This window comes from Trachinotus anak, unplaced genomic scaffold, assembly GCF_046630095.1.
Source record: "Trachinotus anak isolate AG129_WGS33_773 ecotype Australia unplaced genomic scaffold, CSIRO_AGI_Tana_v1 ptg000016l, whole genome shotgun sequence".
NCBI classification, from domain to species: Eukaryota; Metazoa; Chordata; class Actinopteri; order Carangiformes; family Carangidae; genus Trachinotus; species Trachinotus anak.
In genome coordinates, this window is record NW_027273867.1 from 24,862,514 (window position 1) to 24,878,654 (window position 16,141).

Genomic DNA, 16,141 nt, shown 5'->3' on the forward strand with positions numbered 1-16,141 from the left:
TGCAGAATAGGTTGACTGGTTCTACCAAGTTAAATGACTTATAAAGAAATAAGATATAATTTGTGATGGGGTGCAGGTCGCAGTCAGAAGGGACCTATGAGGTGCCTGTGAGGGAACAGGGTGCTTCAGCCCTCGGTGAGATGTTTATATGTTTACTTTGTGTGACACATGAAAAATGGGAAACAATTTGTGTAACAAGAAGCTGAGATGATGGTTTACAGTCATGATTATTGGTTCCAACCGATAAGATATCAATATCAAAAATATAACTCTGTATTCAACACTGTAGAACAACACATGCCAGTATTTAACACCAGCATCTCACTCTGAAACAGGAACAGCTCTGTGCGGATATAAAAAAGTCTCACTCTCATGACAGTTTATGTCTCAGCTGTATACTGTGTAGAATATGTGAAATACCTTGAGAATAATCTTTCATCAGAATAAACTGCAGGCTGTCTATGGCTAAGCTTATTCTATAAAAGACAGGCCAAAAATAAAATGATTTTTTAATAGAAAGTTCTAAGTCCTTTCACTAAATCCCCATAAAGGATTTAACGTGCCATTAAAATATGCCATTTGGTGGAACCTTTTATCCAAAGCGCCTTACTGGACCCTGAGTGCATATGTTCTTTATAATGGTAACGCCTGTGTGATGCTCACAGTCCGCTGAGACCTGAGAGCACAGGTAAAACTCAGTTCAGAGGTTCTGCAGTAACAATAACTGCAAATATTTTGTACCTTATTTATTCACCGTTTTGCATGAATTGTTGCTCAATGTAGTATCAGTGCTGAGCTGCCAGTTGCCCGTGTTAATGTGGTATAACAGATTATAGATCAGAGTTCACCTGGAGTCGCACAGCTATGTGAAAGCTGAGATTTTAGCCTCGAGTCTGGTATCAAGCAGCGTGCTGTGTGCTAAAACATCGACATGCAGGTGTTATCAGTCATCCTGGTGTAAATAAGACATAAGACACTTTATTTGTCATTGTAGGCATTCAACAAGATTATGTTTGGCAACTCTCAGAGACCAGCAGCAGTAGAAAACAAGATGAACAGGATAAATATGGTGAGGTACCATCCTCTATCTTTATATGATAAATAAAGGCACATGGCATGAAGTAAACACTCCCAGAGCAAACAGTGTAGTATACAAAGGTGATGCACAACAAATGAGAGAGGTAAAAACAATATAGGGAAGTGAGGATAGAAGTGGTGTCCTCTTTCTGTTTACAGCTCGGTAGAACAGCTGGCGTACCACCCCCCGGAGGATACTCTCTACGGTGCTTCGTCAGGAGCTGAGAGGGAAGTTTTCTTAGAGAGACCAGCCTCTGTTGAGCTGACTTCACCAGGGACCATGAGAATTTGATGTTGTTGACACCCTCATCATTTATGTGGAGAGGGTGACGTGGGGTCTTCCTGGATCTCCTAAAGTCTCCTAAAGTGGTGATCAGGGCCAGATCATTGTCCGAGCTCCACTCGACCAGATGTCTCCTCTCTGTAGTGTGTCTCCTCATTGTCGGAGCAGAGTCCCACTGTAGTGGTGTCGTCAGATAACTTCTCTCTACTGGTAGATGGAGGTGCAGTCATGGGTGAGGAGAGTGAAGAGGGCTGGACCGAGCACGCAGCCCTGCGGTGCACCTGTGGTCGGGATCAGGGTCCAGGATGTGTGCTCGACCATTCTGACATCTTGTGGTTCGTTCATGAAGAAGTCAGGACTCCATGAGCAGAGAGAAGCGGCGAGTCCCAGGTTGTTGAGTTTGTAGAACTGTAAGTTGTGTTTGGATGCTCCAGGTGGGACAAATGTGATTGAGACTACATTGATAAGCAAACTGGTGGCTGCCTGGATCAGGGGGGTGATGACAGTACAAACCAATCAAAGTACTTCACAACAACTGGGGTTAGGGCGACTGGACAATAGTCATTAAGGCTTTTAACTGGAGTCTTTTTGGATTCCGCTGTCACCTAAATTAAGTGTTAACATTTTGTCTTCTGCCACCAGGAGAAGTCAATACTAGTGATTGCATGGAGTCAGCAAAGTGAATGCTAATTGTTGGCTAGAGTCTTTTTCTGCCTTTTAACATGTAGCCTCCCGTCAGTCATCACTCTCGAAATTTAATATTACTCAATGCAACAGTGATAAGGTTCATGTTTGACTCTTCTTCTGTGTTTTATCTGAAGTGTTGATCTCCATCAGAAGATATATCTGTGGTTTTAAGAACCAGAAACCATCTCAGTGGAGCTCTAGTAACAACAGGTCAGTCGGCCAATCAGAGGGGAGACTCTGAGGCTATAATTGAGTGTAGCAAATGTGAAAGTGCTTGGACCGATAACAAGTCATCAGGTGAAGGCGTCTCTCTGTCCCTCACATGGATGGATGCATAAGTGTTGTGACGCAGCACTGGACTGACTTAATCTGTTCAGAACACGTGATCTTGAATCTTATCTTTTATTCCTTCATGTCTATATATCTGTCTCCTTAAAACTTCACTATTTCTGCTCCTCTAATGCTCGTTTTTTTTTTCATCACAACTTCTTGTGGTAAATGATGTGAGGCGGAGGCCGTGAGGCGGCGCAGTAACTCTTAGCATGGACCGGCATCACTGACCTATATACAAGTGAATATAAGTCTGTGTCGGAGCACACAGTCTCTCCGGCTTATAGCAGCTCATGGCTGGATGGAGACCGTGCTGTGTTAGCTGAGTACACACACACACACGCACACACACACGCACGCACACACATGCACGCACACACGTGAAGACACACGTGAAGACACACACGTCCACATATGGAGACTCTCATGCACACGTACACTTGGAAACACTTACACGTGATGTGAGGACACGTAAATGCACGACAGGTGAAATCAGACACACAACCCAATACAGCCCATGTATATGCACACATACACACACATACACACACATATACACACAGACACACACAGACACACACATAGCCTATATCATAACCCATATACACCAATTCTGGGACAGTGGTCTCAGACTTTTTGAGTCCACTGTACATATAGAAGAGAGGAGGGACCGTTTAAAGATACACACACACACACACACACACACACACACACAGATATACACGGAGCGACTGTCTCATGCATGTTTTATTGACCTGACTCTTTCTACACCTCCCCTGTCTCGCCTCCGCTCATCGCTCTCTCTCCCTTTAATCTTCCTCCTCTCTTTTGTCTTTTTCTCTCCTCCCTCCTCTGTCTCTCCTTCTTTCACCTCCTTTCTGTCCTCCTCTGACCTCTCGGAGCTGAACAGATCAACCTGACAGGCTCGGAGGAGATGAGACTCCCATAATTCCTCTCTCTTCTCCTCACCTTCCTCTCCTCTCCTCCTTTCTCCTTATTCCTCCTTTCTCTCCTCCTTATATCTTACCTGTCCTCTTCCCTCTTATCTTACCTTCTCCCTTCTTCTTATTTGCTCTTCCCTCCTTTCTCTTTACATCCCCTTCCTTGTCACCTTTCTCTCCTTGTGTCTCCTTCCTCTCCTTCCTTCTTTATCTTTATCTCCCCTCCCTACCTTATTTCTCCTTTATCTTTTATTCTCTTCATCTCTCTTCTCTTCCTTTCCTTACATTTCTCCATCCTTTCTTGCCTGTCTTTTTATTTCTTTTTTCTTCTCCTTTCTCTTTATGTCTTTTCTCTCCTTATTTTCTTTTTCACTTTCCCCTCCTCAACTATCTTCTCCTCTTTTTGCTCTCCTGTCCTCTCCTCTCCTCTCTTCTCCTTTCTTCTCCTCTCCTTTATCTTCCTATCTACTTTTCACTTCCTCCTATGCTTCTCCGTCTGTTACTCCTCACCTTACCTTTTTTCTGACCTCCTTCTCCCTCTGTTTTTTTCTTCTGATCCTCCCTCTTCCTCTCCCTCCTTTCTCCTCATTCCTCCTCCTTTTATCTACACCTTTTTTCTTTTATCCCCACTGATGCTTCCTTATATTCCCTCCTTCTTCCATCCTCTCTTACTTTCACCTCCTTCTGTCCTTCTCCTCCTTTTCCCTCTGTTTCTTTGTGTTCTCCTCTCTTCTTGCTCCCTCTGCTCTTCCTCCCCTCCTTCCTCCTTCTTTTGCCCCCTGACCTCCTGCTACTCCTCTCCTCTTCACCTCTTCGTGACCTTCGCTCCTCCTCTTCCCCCCCTCACCACCTGTTCTTCTTTCCTTGCTCCTTCTCCCTCTTCATCCCCTGACCTCCTCTCTCTACCTCTCCTCCTCTTTTCTTTCCTCCTCTCTTGTTGTGGAGGTAAAAAAGAAAAAGAAAATCCTCCACTCCTCCGCTACCCCCCTCCTGACCTCACCTCCCCTCTCTCACACGCTTTCTCTCACTGTCGTCCCCTCTCTCCTCCCTCCTGACCTCCCTCCTCCTCACCTCCTCCCTCCCCCCTCCTCCTCTCCTAATTAGCACCTGAGCGTACAGGCCTGGTTAATATTCGGCGGCGAGGCGCTGCGACGGCAGAAGGGCACCTCGCCGTCTCTCCTGCGCTGCTGTTGCCATGGTAACGCCATGGAAATGAAGCACCGCTCTCCTCTGTCTCTATCTCTCTCTGTCTCTTTCCTAATTTTTTTTTGCCTCCCTCTCCACCTTCTCCACCCTCCCCACTCCCCCTCCCCCCTTCACTTTTTAATGAGTCACTGCATCCATTAAATTTTAGGTTGGCAGTTGGGGGGGTGGGGGCGGAGTGGGGTGGGGTGGGGTCTTACGAGGCCATGAAGCAGCGTGCTCTGAGACGGAAAACTAAAATTTAAGGAGTCGAAAAAAGTTTTTACATCTTAAAAATTAATTAATTAAATTTAAATTAATAAATAAAAATAAATCAGTGTTGGTAAAAAGTTGGAGCCATTGTGCGTCGTGATTATTTATCTGTTGCCCTGACAGAGGCTTGTGATTGGTTGCTCCGTCCAAGGACGCTCTTATTTTATTTATTTATTTATTTATTTATTTGTCTGACAGAGTTCATGCAGGTCTCTCTCTCTCCCTCTCTCTCTCTCTCTCTCTCTTTGTGTGTGTGTGTGTGTGTGTTTGGGGGGTTTTTGGACAGAGGCCTTGGCCTTGATGAAGTTCTTCAAAGCTGCTAATTGTATTTCATTCATATTTCATGGTCACGGGGGGCCGACAGTTTGCAGACAGAGAATTGATAGAATGTCAGGTGTGTTGTGTTTGTCTGTGTGTGTGTGTGTGTGTGTGTGTGTGTGTGTGTGTGTGTGTGTGTGTGTGTGTGTGTGTGTGTGTGTGTTGCATTCCTAAACCATGCTGGTGGATATTTGTGTGACTGTGTGTGTGTGTCTTGCATTCGTTTGTCATGACAGCTGGAGGTCACAGGCATTTTGTGTGCGTGTGTGTGTGTGTGTGTGTGTGTGTGAGAGAGAGAGAGAGAGAGAGAGAGAGTCAGCTTATTTGTGTGGCTCCTCACAGATATTCATACAGCGTATAAGTGTGTGTGTGTGTGTGTGTGCGTGTGTGTGTGTGTGTAAAACCTGATTCAAGTTGCTCTTCAGTGAAGTGGCGTCTTGACTCTCTCTGATCTCGACCTCTGACCACCTCGTAAATTGTGTGTGTTCTCACATTAATATCATTTTATTATCAGTCTGCTTCTTACATGCAGCTTCACACATTGTTAAAAATTGAGACTTTTGTCTCCTGTTTCTCGTGTCTCTGTTTACTTTTTATTTATTCAAATGTCAACAGAATCACAACAGAAATGAAAGCTCATGTGCAACCAGAACCAAACTGACACCCAGTCATCAGCTCTTCATCATCCTCCAGTGGCAGGAGATTTATAATGTCATGTAATGAGGTTGTTAAAAAACTCTCACTTCTTTAAAGTTTTTTGAACAGTTGATATTTCAAAGACACACAGTTGTTTACACAAAAAGAGAAAAAAAAACCTCAACTCTCTTTGTCACAGATTGTGTGAAGAGTGGAGTAATTTACTTATTAAAAGCAGATTTGAACTATTTTTAATGTTTGGTGGTTTGGTTCAGATTGAAAATGACATGCAGAGTCATGGGGTAGAATAAAATCTGCCAAAAAAAAGTAACATCAATAAAACTGTTTGCAGAATATGGTTGACCCACCTTTTTACCAGGTATGTTGAAAAAATTTTAGTTTTTCTGGTTTCTGGTTTTTCTGGTTACCATTAGTTTTCATTCACTGTGGAAACACAAAACCTTCTTTAAGGGTCCACACAGTCTAAAGGCAGATGTCCATGTGTTTGTGATCATAAAGCAGGTCTAGGTTCTATATTAATACTGTGAAAGTATCAAAGCCTCAGTCCACAGAGAAATGCACACAGCCTGTATTCAGAAACTGAGCCTTAAAACCAGCCGTCAGGACTTCTGGAACTTTGTGATGTCACAACAAAGCAGTCACCACCCTCAGCCCCGCCCCCAAGCCCTGCCCACCTGGACCCACCATCCAACCTTGCAGGATTTGGTTTCTCTGAGTGTTTACCTGAAATCTGCTATATTTCATTTCATCACCTAAAAAACAGTCAGCCAATCAGAAGAGAGGCTCAGAGTCTCCCCTCTGATTGGCTGACTGACCTGTTGTTACTAGAGCTCCAATGAGATGGTTTCTGGTTCCTGCTGTATTTTTATTGGATCACTCAGCAAATCATCAGATACAGAGGCTCAGAGATGGTTTTTGGTTCTTAAAACCAAAAATATATCTTCTTATGGATATCAAAAAAAAACAAAAAACTCCAGAAATAAAATATGGGACCTTTAACAGTATTTATCCTTCCCTGTAAAGTGCCTTGAGATAATATATATTATGATTTGGTGCTATACAAATAAAACAGAATTGAAATTGAATTGTATTAATGTCTAAATTGTACTAATAATGTGCAGAAACACTGGTATGACCTTTAAAAAGATCTGCTGTAGTTAAATATGATGCTACAATATAAATCTAATAAAAAAATCAGTCGTCTTTTCACCATTTACAGTTTCTGTGGGAGGAGTTGGTGTCCTTCTCACGTTGAGTCCTCAGTGATGTGGGGTCAGGACCGACGGAGGAGAAGTGTGTGAGTGATAAGCGATGGGAGGAGTGACAGAGGGATGAATGGACTGATTGATGTCATTCATATTCAGCTCCGCAGGCTCGACCTTGAGCTGCTTGACATTGCAAGAGTTTCGTCCAGCTCGACGCACGTCGGCGTTGGTGCGAGGCTCCAGAGCGCCGCTCCAATTATCCAGCCAATCACCCGAAGCCCAGAGCGCTCTCAAGGTTCTCTGCCAATGAAAAGCCAGCTTTGTTCTCATCGGCACATCAGATTGCCTCACAAGATCCATCAGTCATGTAGCTGTGCTGCTCTCCACTGCCATTTAATGCTTCCAAGTTATCTAATGCTTAAAGTGCCATTTGGCCTTGCTCTGTGGTTCACAAAGTGGGGTGCCGGGACCTACTCAGGGACCTCGCAGGGCCTCCAGAGGGTCCTCAACAGCGTACAATGCTTATTGCTGCTTCTTTGGCTGTCAGGCACCAGCATTTTCAACAGCTTTTTCACATTCATGACACAGTGAGTGGCTGCTTTTGACTCAGTTGACTAATGCATGAAAATATCTAAATGATCCAGAGTGTTACAGCAGTCTGATCATCATTCTGTCTGACACTGGTTTTTAGACATTTCTCATGGGGGTTATTTGTTTTGTTGTGAAGCGCTGAAGCTCTAGTAGCTGTTTGTAGGAGCAGTTGATGAATTTCACAATGATTGAAGACGCACAGCTGTGATGACCTGTACACTCGTGGCCATTTCTCGAGGCTCTGGCCGCTTCTGAGCACAACACCTGAGCTGTTTGAAAACCTGTAAAAAAACAAAGAAACACTGTAGATGTAGGCGCCAAGCGAGAGGCCTGGAACCAGGCTATTATCACAGAAAACACTGGAACTGAAACCTGTGTCATTAAATTAATATCTTATTGTTACATATTATTATTATTATTATTATATGTCCACATTTGACTTGGAGGCTGAAATTTAGACATTAGAAATAAAACATCAACAAGCCACAGCACAGAGGTCATCTCCCTGCAAGGGTTTGAATCCAACTGGTGGCTGAGATTTTCCACTATGTTTGTTTGTTTGTTTGTTTGTTTGTTTGTTTGTTTGTTTGTTTATATGGGATGGTGCTGCAATTAGCTCGACAGCTAATTTGCACCCGTTGTCCTGACGCAACTAAAAATGACAAATGATAAGAAGCATCTTCTACATAATGAAGTGCATAAGAAAATAAGAGAGATAATTAACTGGAGGAAATGTAACACAACACTTACACTGACAGAACAATCTGACAAGCATAAAACATATTATACAAACATGTTATCCCCAAAAAATCATCAGAGACTGAGAACACATCTGAGTGGGTTTTAACCATATTTTAAATTTGAGTTTGTATCAGAGGTTTTCTCCCACAATCCAGAGAAATCCAGGTTAATGTCCACGGGTGAATTAATAGTATAAATAGTTGTATAAATGATGTTTGTGTCTGTATCAGCTGCTGTTACTGACTGGTGACCCGTCATGGGTGTCCTTCACTGACAGCCAGGACAGGCCTCAGCCCTCCACAACCGGGTAAACAAGTACAGATAAGGGACGGATAATTTAATACAGGGCAGCTCCTTATTGTTGTCACCCAACTCCTTACTGAGCTTCATGTTGTGCAATACAAAACAACTACCCACAGAGACAGAGAAAGACACAGCGGTAACACGTCACTTTACATTTTTAGTTACATTACATTTAATACATGTTTAATAAAAGGGTTGTAATACACTAGAATGTAGTTGTAAGCAGATATAAGTTGTTGTAATATAAACTATGTCTTCACAGGAGACGTTATAATTACTGACAAATAGTGCAAATAATAAACTCTTAAAAGCTGCTTGAAACGACCTTAAGATGTTTTATAAACCATTTATTCATTGTTTACATCCAGCCTGTGGAAACTTTTCATCAGCCTTCCTACCAATAATTAGTAATTATAATATAAAGTTAATAAACTATTTCCACAAATAAAGAATATTCAGCATAGAATCACATAGAAATACCTTTAGATAGACCTGAGAGTTGATTTCTTTTCCTCTTTACAGTCCTGGCCACAAAGTTTAAATAATAGACAACCAACAGTCTGAGCTCCTGCTGTATCTTTTACCGCTCACAGTACAGAAATGTGTAGTGAACTTATTATATAAGTGCTATTTCTGCCAAAATGTGAAGTTTGTCCTGAAGGAGGTGGTGCTGGAAAGGTCCCGGGATCATCAATAGTTGGTTCTGTATCGAGCATAAACGTGCTCAATAAATTTCCTTCTAGTCTGGCTTTTAGATTATATGAAATGTCTTGGTCCTAAAGGTGGGAACAGGGGAAAGACCTGGAGGTATGTGAAGCAGACAGGTTTTATCTCCTGAGGATGATGTTTGGCCGTTTAAAATATTGTCACAGTATCAATGTCAGGTACTTGGATCAAACTGTATTAGATTTTGTCTGCATCACCAAGACCTACTTAGAGCCCTGTTAGGATGGATTATCTCGCAGGAGGAAGTGATTTCTCCACCAGAGGGTTTCTGTCTGTAATTCCAGGCTCCAGTCAGGAATTCCCATGACAGTAATTCCTGCAGACTGCAGTTACTGATAAAAATTCAGGCCTGTTTTCCCTCCTGAAAAAGGTCCAGCTAAAATAACCTGAGGTAAAACTAGTCATGACGTCCTTTCGGTAGGTTTCGCAGAACTCTTATATAATACAAGTGAGATTTGGATCTCTATAAGCTTAAGAGGAAGCAGCTGGAAATAGGCTGGCACTCTCAGAAGAGCTGGGTCATACTACCAGCTGTGTTAATGATGCATTAGCACCACGAGGTGCCCACACAAAGGCATCCTTTGATCAATCATTTAGGACACACACACACGGAGCTGGCAGTTTTTGTGCTGCATGATGACTGTGTGCCTGAGGAGCGGGGTCACGGGAACTCCAGAACCAGGACGCCTTTAGTGTCTGAGCCACGTCGTCCTTAAAGAAAGCAGCCTCAGAAACTTTCCATCGCTCCCTGATGGCTCTTCCTCTTGATTCATTCACATCTCACCGTCCTGTCCCGTCTCTCAGTCACTACACCAGGAGGACTTGCAGGGAGAGCAGTAGGTTGGGTGAAGTAGCAAGTCAGAGGTCCTGCATGGAGGCTGGTCAGGTTTTTCAGTTGAAATGTGATAGGATCCAATCTGCTGGCTCATTATCCGCGCTGGTACTGGCCTAATTAAATGAATCTGATAACAGTCAGAAGTGACCGCTCCACATTTAACACGGCTTTTCTTTCTGCTCCGTTCATTTACTGCTTTGAACGACTGATGTGTGAAGCTACCTGTGAAACTGAGCCTGTTCTTGCACATGTTTCACAGTGAATGCATTTTGATATGAAAGCAGTGGAAGACCTTTACTGTGAAACCACAACTGGTGATGCTATTTGGGTAAACTAACGTCATCTCTGCACTTTTTCCACAGAGAAGAACTCACAGGACATTTTTGGCACTTTTTGTCCAACAATTTGACACTATCAGCAGGACTGCATCATTTGTACAAATCACTGTTGGAAAATAAATCTGTTTTATGATGTATCAATGCTGTGGTTGAGGGTTGGTCAGGTTTAACATAGTAGTTCAGGTTAAAATGACTACTTGATAAGGTTTGGTGACCTTTCTGTAAACACATGGCTTTTTTTTAAAAAAATGATGACTTTAAGTCTTAAAGTCTGATGTTTCGTTGACAGGACTGAAATTGATCACAGTTTTAGCAACTATACAAAACCTTTTTAAAAACATCTCAAAGGAACTGGATTGGTAGCAGTTCGGTTCGGGTTTGAGAGGAAGCAGCCCCACACTCAGCTGGTTTGGTGAAGAGATATAAAAATACATTATTACAACATATCCTTGCTTCAAACATGTGTGAGAGGTCGACAGATTTTACATTTCAGAAAAGAAGAGAACGATTATTGGATTATACGTCGTATGTGCTGATGCCATGAGTTTGGGTATCAGAAACAACGTTGTGAGAAAAAACTGTGTCAGTGCATCTGTGAGCTTTTGGTCATGGGATGACTTACTCCCATCCACACCTCCCTAATCCAGAACCCCTGGTAACTACAAGATGAGAACGGGTGGAATTAGTTTTTCATGGAGCCTTTTCTGTGCAGAAATGAACAGTGTTCCTGCCTGCGAGCCCTCGTCCCCTCCAGTTTGCCCTTGTTCCAGTAAAACGTCTTTAACCCCTCCTATTAGCACACTTGGCTCCTTCTGATCTGCCTTTCGTCCTCCTAATTTGTCATTTCATTTCCCAAGATATCTCCTCATTACCTTCTTTTTCGTCTCCGAGTTGTTTTATGGCTTCCTCGACACCCTTTTCTCTCCAGCATGCCCTTGTTCACCTCATCGTGCAAACTGAATTGCCTACAGTGCAGTCAAATAGATGGATGGAAACAGTTTGTTGTGAGACTGATGGTTTGCTTTGCCCTTGATGGAGGTGAAAATCTGATATTTTGTTCCTCATCAGTGTCAGTAAAACCTGCAGTGAACCCTGCCTCACCCGGCCGATCCACTCGGGTTACTTTGGTGTCACTTTCAGGGGAGTTTAGATGTCCTATCCTGGTCGGAATTTGGTTTCGGGAGGTTTCAGAAAAGGGAATCCCGGGGGGGAAAGCTATTTGTGGCACACAATCAGCCAATTTTGAAGATACTGAATCTATGGTTGATCTGTCAGTGAAAGAAAGGAGAAGACTTTGTTTTTTGATTGAGGAAAAACCAAACTCACCTGCCTCTTAAAAAGGAAATTTGACGCCTCTTACAATTTGCAAATCACTGTTGTCAGTGGTACAGTTTTATTATTTTCTCCATAATTACAGAGTACTACCGTGCTCTGAACAATCCCCTGTGCACAAATACTGTACAAGTAATTACAAGGATGCGTGGAGGCGAGCTGAGCCCGACCAAATGGGATGCAGCCAAGCGGCATATGACTCCCCTCGTCAGAAGTTGGCCCGGAGTCCTCGAGGCCGAACCAGTGATGCAGCAAAACATGACACTGTTGTGTTTCTTTTTTTTTTTATCCTCCTTTTTCTTCCTTTTTCCTGGAGCTGGCAGCGACAGCGCTGTTCCCCGTCAACATGAAGCGAGGCCGCCATCGCTGCTCGTATGAAATGCTTCGGCCTGCAGCTCTGTCTGCCTCTATGATTCTTATTTCCCTGCTGCAGCCTGTTCTAAGTTTCTGTCTCTCCTGTCTTCCTCTTCTGTTTTTCTCCTTTTCCTGCCTTTGTCTTTTTTCTCCTTCCATCTCCCTCTGTTCATCTAATTTCTGTCTCTCCTCCTACACTCTCTTGTCCTTTTCCCTCAACCTCTTTACTGTTGATCTGTGCTACTTTCTTCCATTTTTCTTGGCTCCTACTCACTCATCTCCCTCCACCTCTTCCTATACATGTACTCTCTGCTCGCTTCTCTTCAACTCCTCCCACACTCTTTTCTTTTTCCTGTTGTTTCATCTCCTTTTCCAGCTGCCTCTCTGTCTTTTCCCATTTCACCTCTGGCAGCAGCTGGATCTCTGGCAAAGTATTTTTAAGCAGACCGTCATGTACGAAAGTAGAAAACGTGAATGGAGGATGCATTATTTGTTAAATTTTGGTCAGGATCACAGGTATTTTCCCTATTTATGGATTATTCTTTGAGTAATCAGTTAGACAGCTCCTCAGAACCCAAGGTGGAGTCTTTAAAGAGCAAAACAAAACCTATTTTAGCTAGAATATGCATCTTGACATATTTAAAAACTATCACCAGTTGCATGCTCTCAGTCTCGTTCGGACTTATGTATGTAACTATGCCTCTATGATTTCTGGATGACTTGATGAATATGATGATTATTTTTCATGATTTTTCATGATCCCTGGAAGAATAACAGATGTAAAGACATTGTCAGGGCTGCACAGTTACAAAATACTTCACAGTATTTTTTGAGTATCTGTTCTTTACTTGAGTATTATTTTTTGGAAACGTGTGACTTTCACTCAACTACACCTAAAAGACAGGTATTGTACTTTTGACTCTGCTACATTTCTATGAAGTACTTGTTACTTTGAAGCAAAGCTTTTAGTCAGTGGAATGACTTTTCTTTTATTTTGAAAAATGTGACCATACGCTGTGTTCGTGAAAAACCAATCACAGCCAACTCCTCAACTGTCAGTCATGTTGTGCTTGCTGCATTTTTGAACAGCTCAGTTTGAACATGGCAGTGTCCTGATGATGGCTAAGATTCTTCACCAGAGCATGGTGACATAAAAAGAATGTACTTTTGAATACTTAGTGCAGCAAGTACTCCAGTACTTTAACTGACCAACTTTCACTTGGAGTCATATTTGATCAGGAAGATCTCACATAAACGAGTTGTGTATTTTGTCCACCTCTAGACATTGTACTTTACTGTACTTTGTATTTTACTAAGCCAAAAAGTGGACTCAGTGTTATGAATATACATAGAGACCAAGAAAAGTTGTACATCTTCATTTTTGTGATGCTGGAACCAGGAAATGGTTCGTAAGGGCCAATATCACATCTAAGTTTCAAACTTAAAATTCTGTTTGGAGAATATTAACCCTTTTCACTGTAACAGTGCATGTTAAACATCTTACTGCGTGAGTATTAGGCTCCACTGACCTCACCGAAGGTCAATTTATTCATCATGGTCAGTCCTGTTCAGCCTGTATAATCAGTTGAAGTCAGTTGAAATCTAAACAGCTGCTGCACAGATTCTGACCTTTATTTTTTAATCTGTCCCCTGTGAGTCCCCCAATTATATAGATATGGAACACTACATTTCTGGAATAGCCCTTTAAATTAAAAAAAAATTCTACTGAAATAAAGTCAAAGATTATTTGTGGTTGAGGAACTCTGACCCAGCATTCGGTGCCAACTTTTGCAACTTGAAGGTTTCCTATACTCAGTGCTACTGCTGAAACCAGAGGTCTTCACAGGTCCTCTTGTTTCCTAGTAACAGAGAGCTGACCCAGGACTTGAGTTGGGCAGGGTCCAAAATAATATTCAGTCTAATCAAGTTGTGCAGGGTCCTGGTGAATTGCTACTGGTTAGTGGGAACTGTGGAGGAAAAATGATTGCTCCTGTTTTTCACCATGGCTTCTTGTTCTTTGGCAGTCAGGTCGCCAACCTGGTAGAGCACGCACCACCTAGCAAGGCTGAGTCCTTACCACAATGCCATCCATCCATCCATCCATCCATCCATGCAACATGCACACTCCACACAGAAAGGCCATGGTGGTGTCATGTCATGGTCACAATAACGATGAATGGTCATGGATAATAGAAACAACAAAACCTAACTATGGGTCATAGTGACCTGCTGACAGACGACCTGTGGGCTCGTTTGCTACAGGAGAACAGTCTCCATTCAATTGAGGTTTGGGTCTTTGTCCTCATCAAGACGTCTCCAGTGAACACATTTCACCTTCCAACAGCACCGAGGTTAATGTTGACCAGTTTTCTGTGAACTGATTAATCAACTAATCTTCCATCTCTACACCTGCTTCATGAGGAAATCTCATTAGCTGCACTATGCAGTAAACAGCAGTGTAAATGCATGAGATTTATAATAACACAGGATTAGTTCAGTCTCATTGCACAATGCAACACTTCAGACTGGACTCTGAAACGACTAAATTCTGTGTGTCTCCTGTGCAGGCAGTGAGAAGCCCATCAAGGCTCTGAGAGCATGAAATATGTCCAACATTAAGTGACACTTGGGACAAATAACAGCTTGCCCGATACTAATTAAGTGTTGAAATACTCTGCTTTTCTGGCAAATGTGTTTTTTTTTCCCCCAGAAGGATTGGGACACCTTTTCCAAGCTTCAACTTCACTGATAGAAAACACACCAAAACCTCCCTCCCTTTATTATATTATTTTTTTTAACACTTCAGCTTCCCGTTCAAATTTTTCTGTAGAAATGAAACATTTTCTTCCTCCTTGCTCATCCTCTTCATCTGCTTTCAATTTTGCCTCTTGTCGTCTTCTCCTCTGCTTTCTGTTTATGGTTTCTCTCTCTCTCTCTCTCTCTCTCTCTCTCTCTTTCTCTCTCTGGCTCCTTTCTTTCAGCCTCTTTAAATGCTCTGTTGTCCCTTTCTCCTCCTCCCTCTTTATGTTTATCTGCTTTCTTTTCTCCCTCGTCCTCCTCTCTCTTTCATAGTCTTCTCTCTCTCCTTCTGTCTGCCAGGCCATGGCCTAGTTAAAACGTCTTCTGCTTTGTGCCTGTTCTCTTTCATCAGCTTGGAAGTTTTTAGACTCTCTTTCTCTTTCCCTTTATCCCTCTGCTTCTTCGCCACTGTCTCATTCTCTTTTTATATCACTCTCTCCCTCTCTCTCTCCCCCCTCTTTTACCTGCTCTCTCCCTTTGTCCTCCTCTTATTTTTACCCTTTACTCCCTCTCTTCCCATATTTATTCATACCTGTCTTTGCCCCTCTCTGTCTTCTTTCTCCCTCCATCTGCTTTTACCTCACTCTCTCAGTTCCATTGTGTGGATGATAGCTGTCAGGAGATCTCATCACTGAGTCTCTCTTATTACATGATTACAGGGTAATTATCCTGTGAAGTTGTCTTTGCCCGAATCTATGAAAGACGCTTAATGTCTTTTTAATGGGGTTTGGAGTTTGGAGACTTTTTTGTCTTTTGTAGTTACTGTGGACTCTTCAGTTTATTGCATTTACATGTGATTGGCCTGGAACAGCGTGTCCTGATTAAGTGGCTCTCGGATTCATTGTAATTTTCAGGCGCGGCGTCTCACTCTGAGTTGTCAGTCAGACTTTTAACTTCTGGCCTCGGCTTTGTCAGCAAACGCTGTCATCTGCTGGCGTCTGATTAGACTGGACCTGATGAAGCTCCTGTGACGTTCAGGACAAGTGAGAGAGAGAGAAATGTCAGAAGGCTTATCAGGAGCGAAACCTCCCGTCTTTGATGTGGAGCTGTAAAGACCAGAACAGCTCCACAGGGTCCAGTCGTGTTATCATGGACAACAACTTTATCAGCATCTGTCTTTTATGTGTACGGTGGCCCTGAGAGCTCAACACACTGCAACTTAAAGCACA

General features: G+C 42.7%; 1 protein-coding gene across 1 annotated transcript in view; it reads left to right on the plus strand.

Annotated features, from left to right (window-relative positions):
- LOC139633879 (zinc fingers and homeoboxes protein 2-like) overlaps positions 1 to 16,141 on the plus strand; it is a 127,925-nt gene that overhangs the window by 88,154 nt on the left and 23,630 nt on the right. The gene's annotated exons all lie outside the window — the stretch shown is intronic.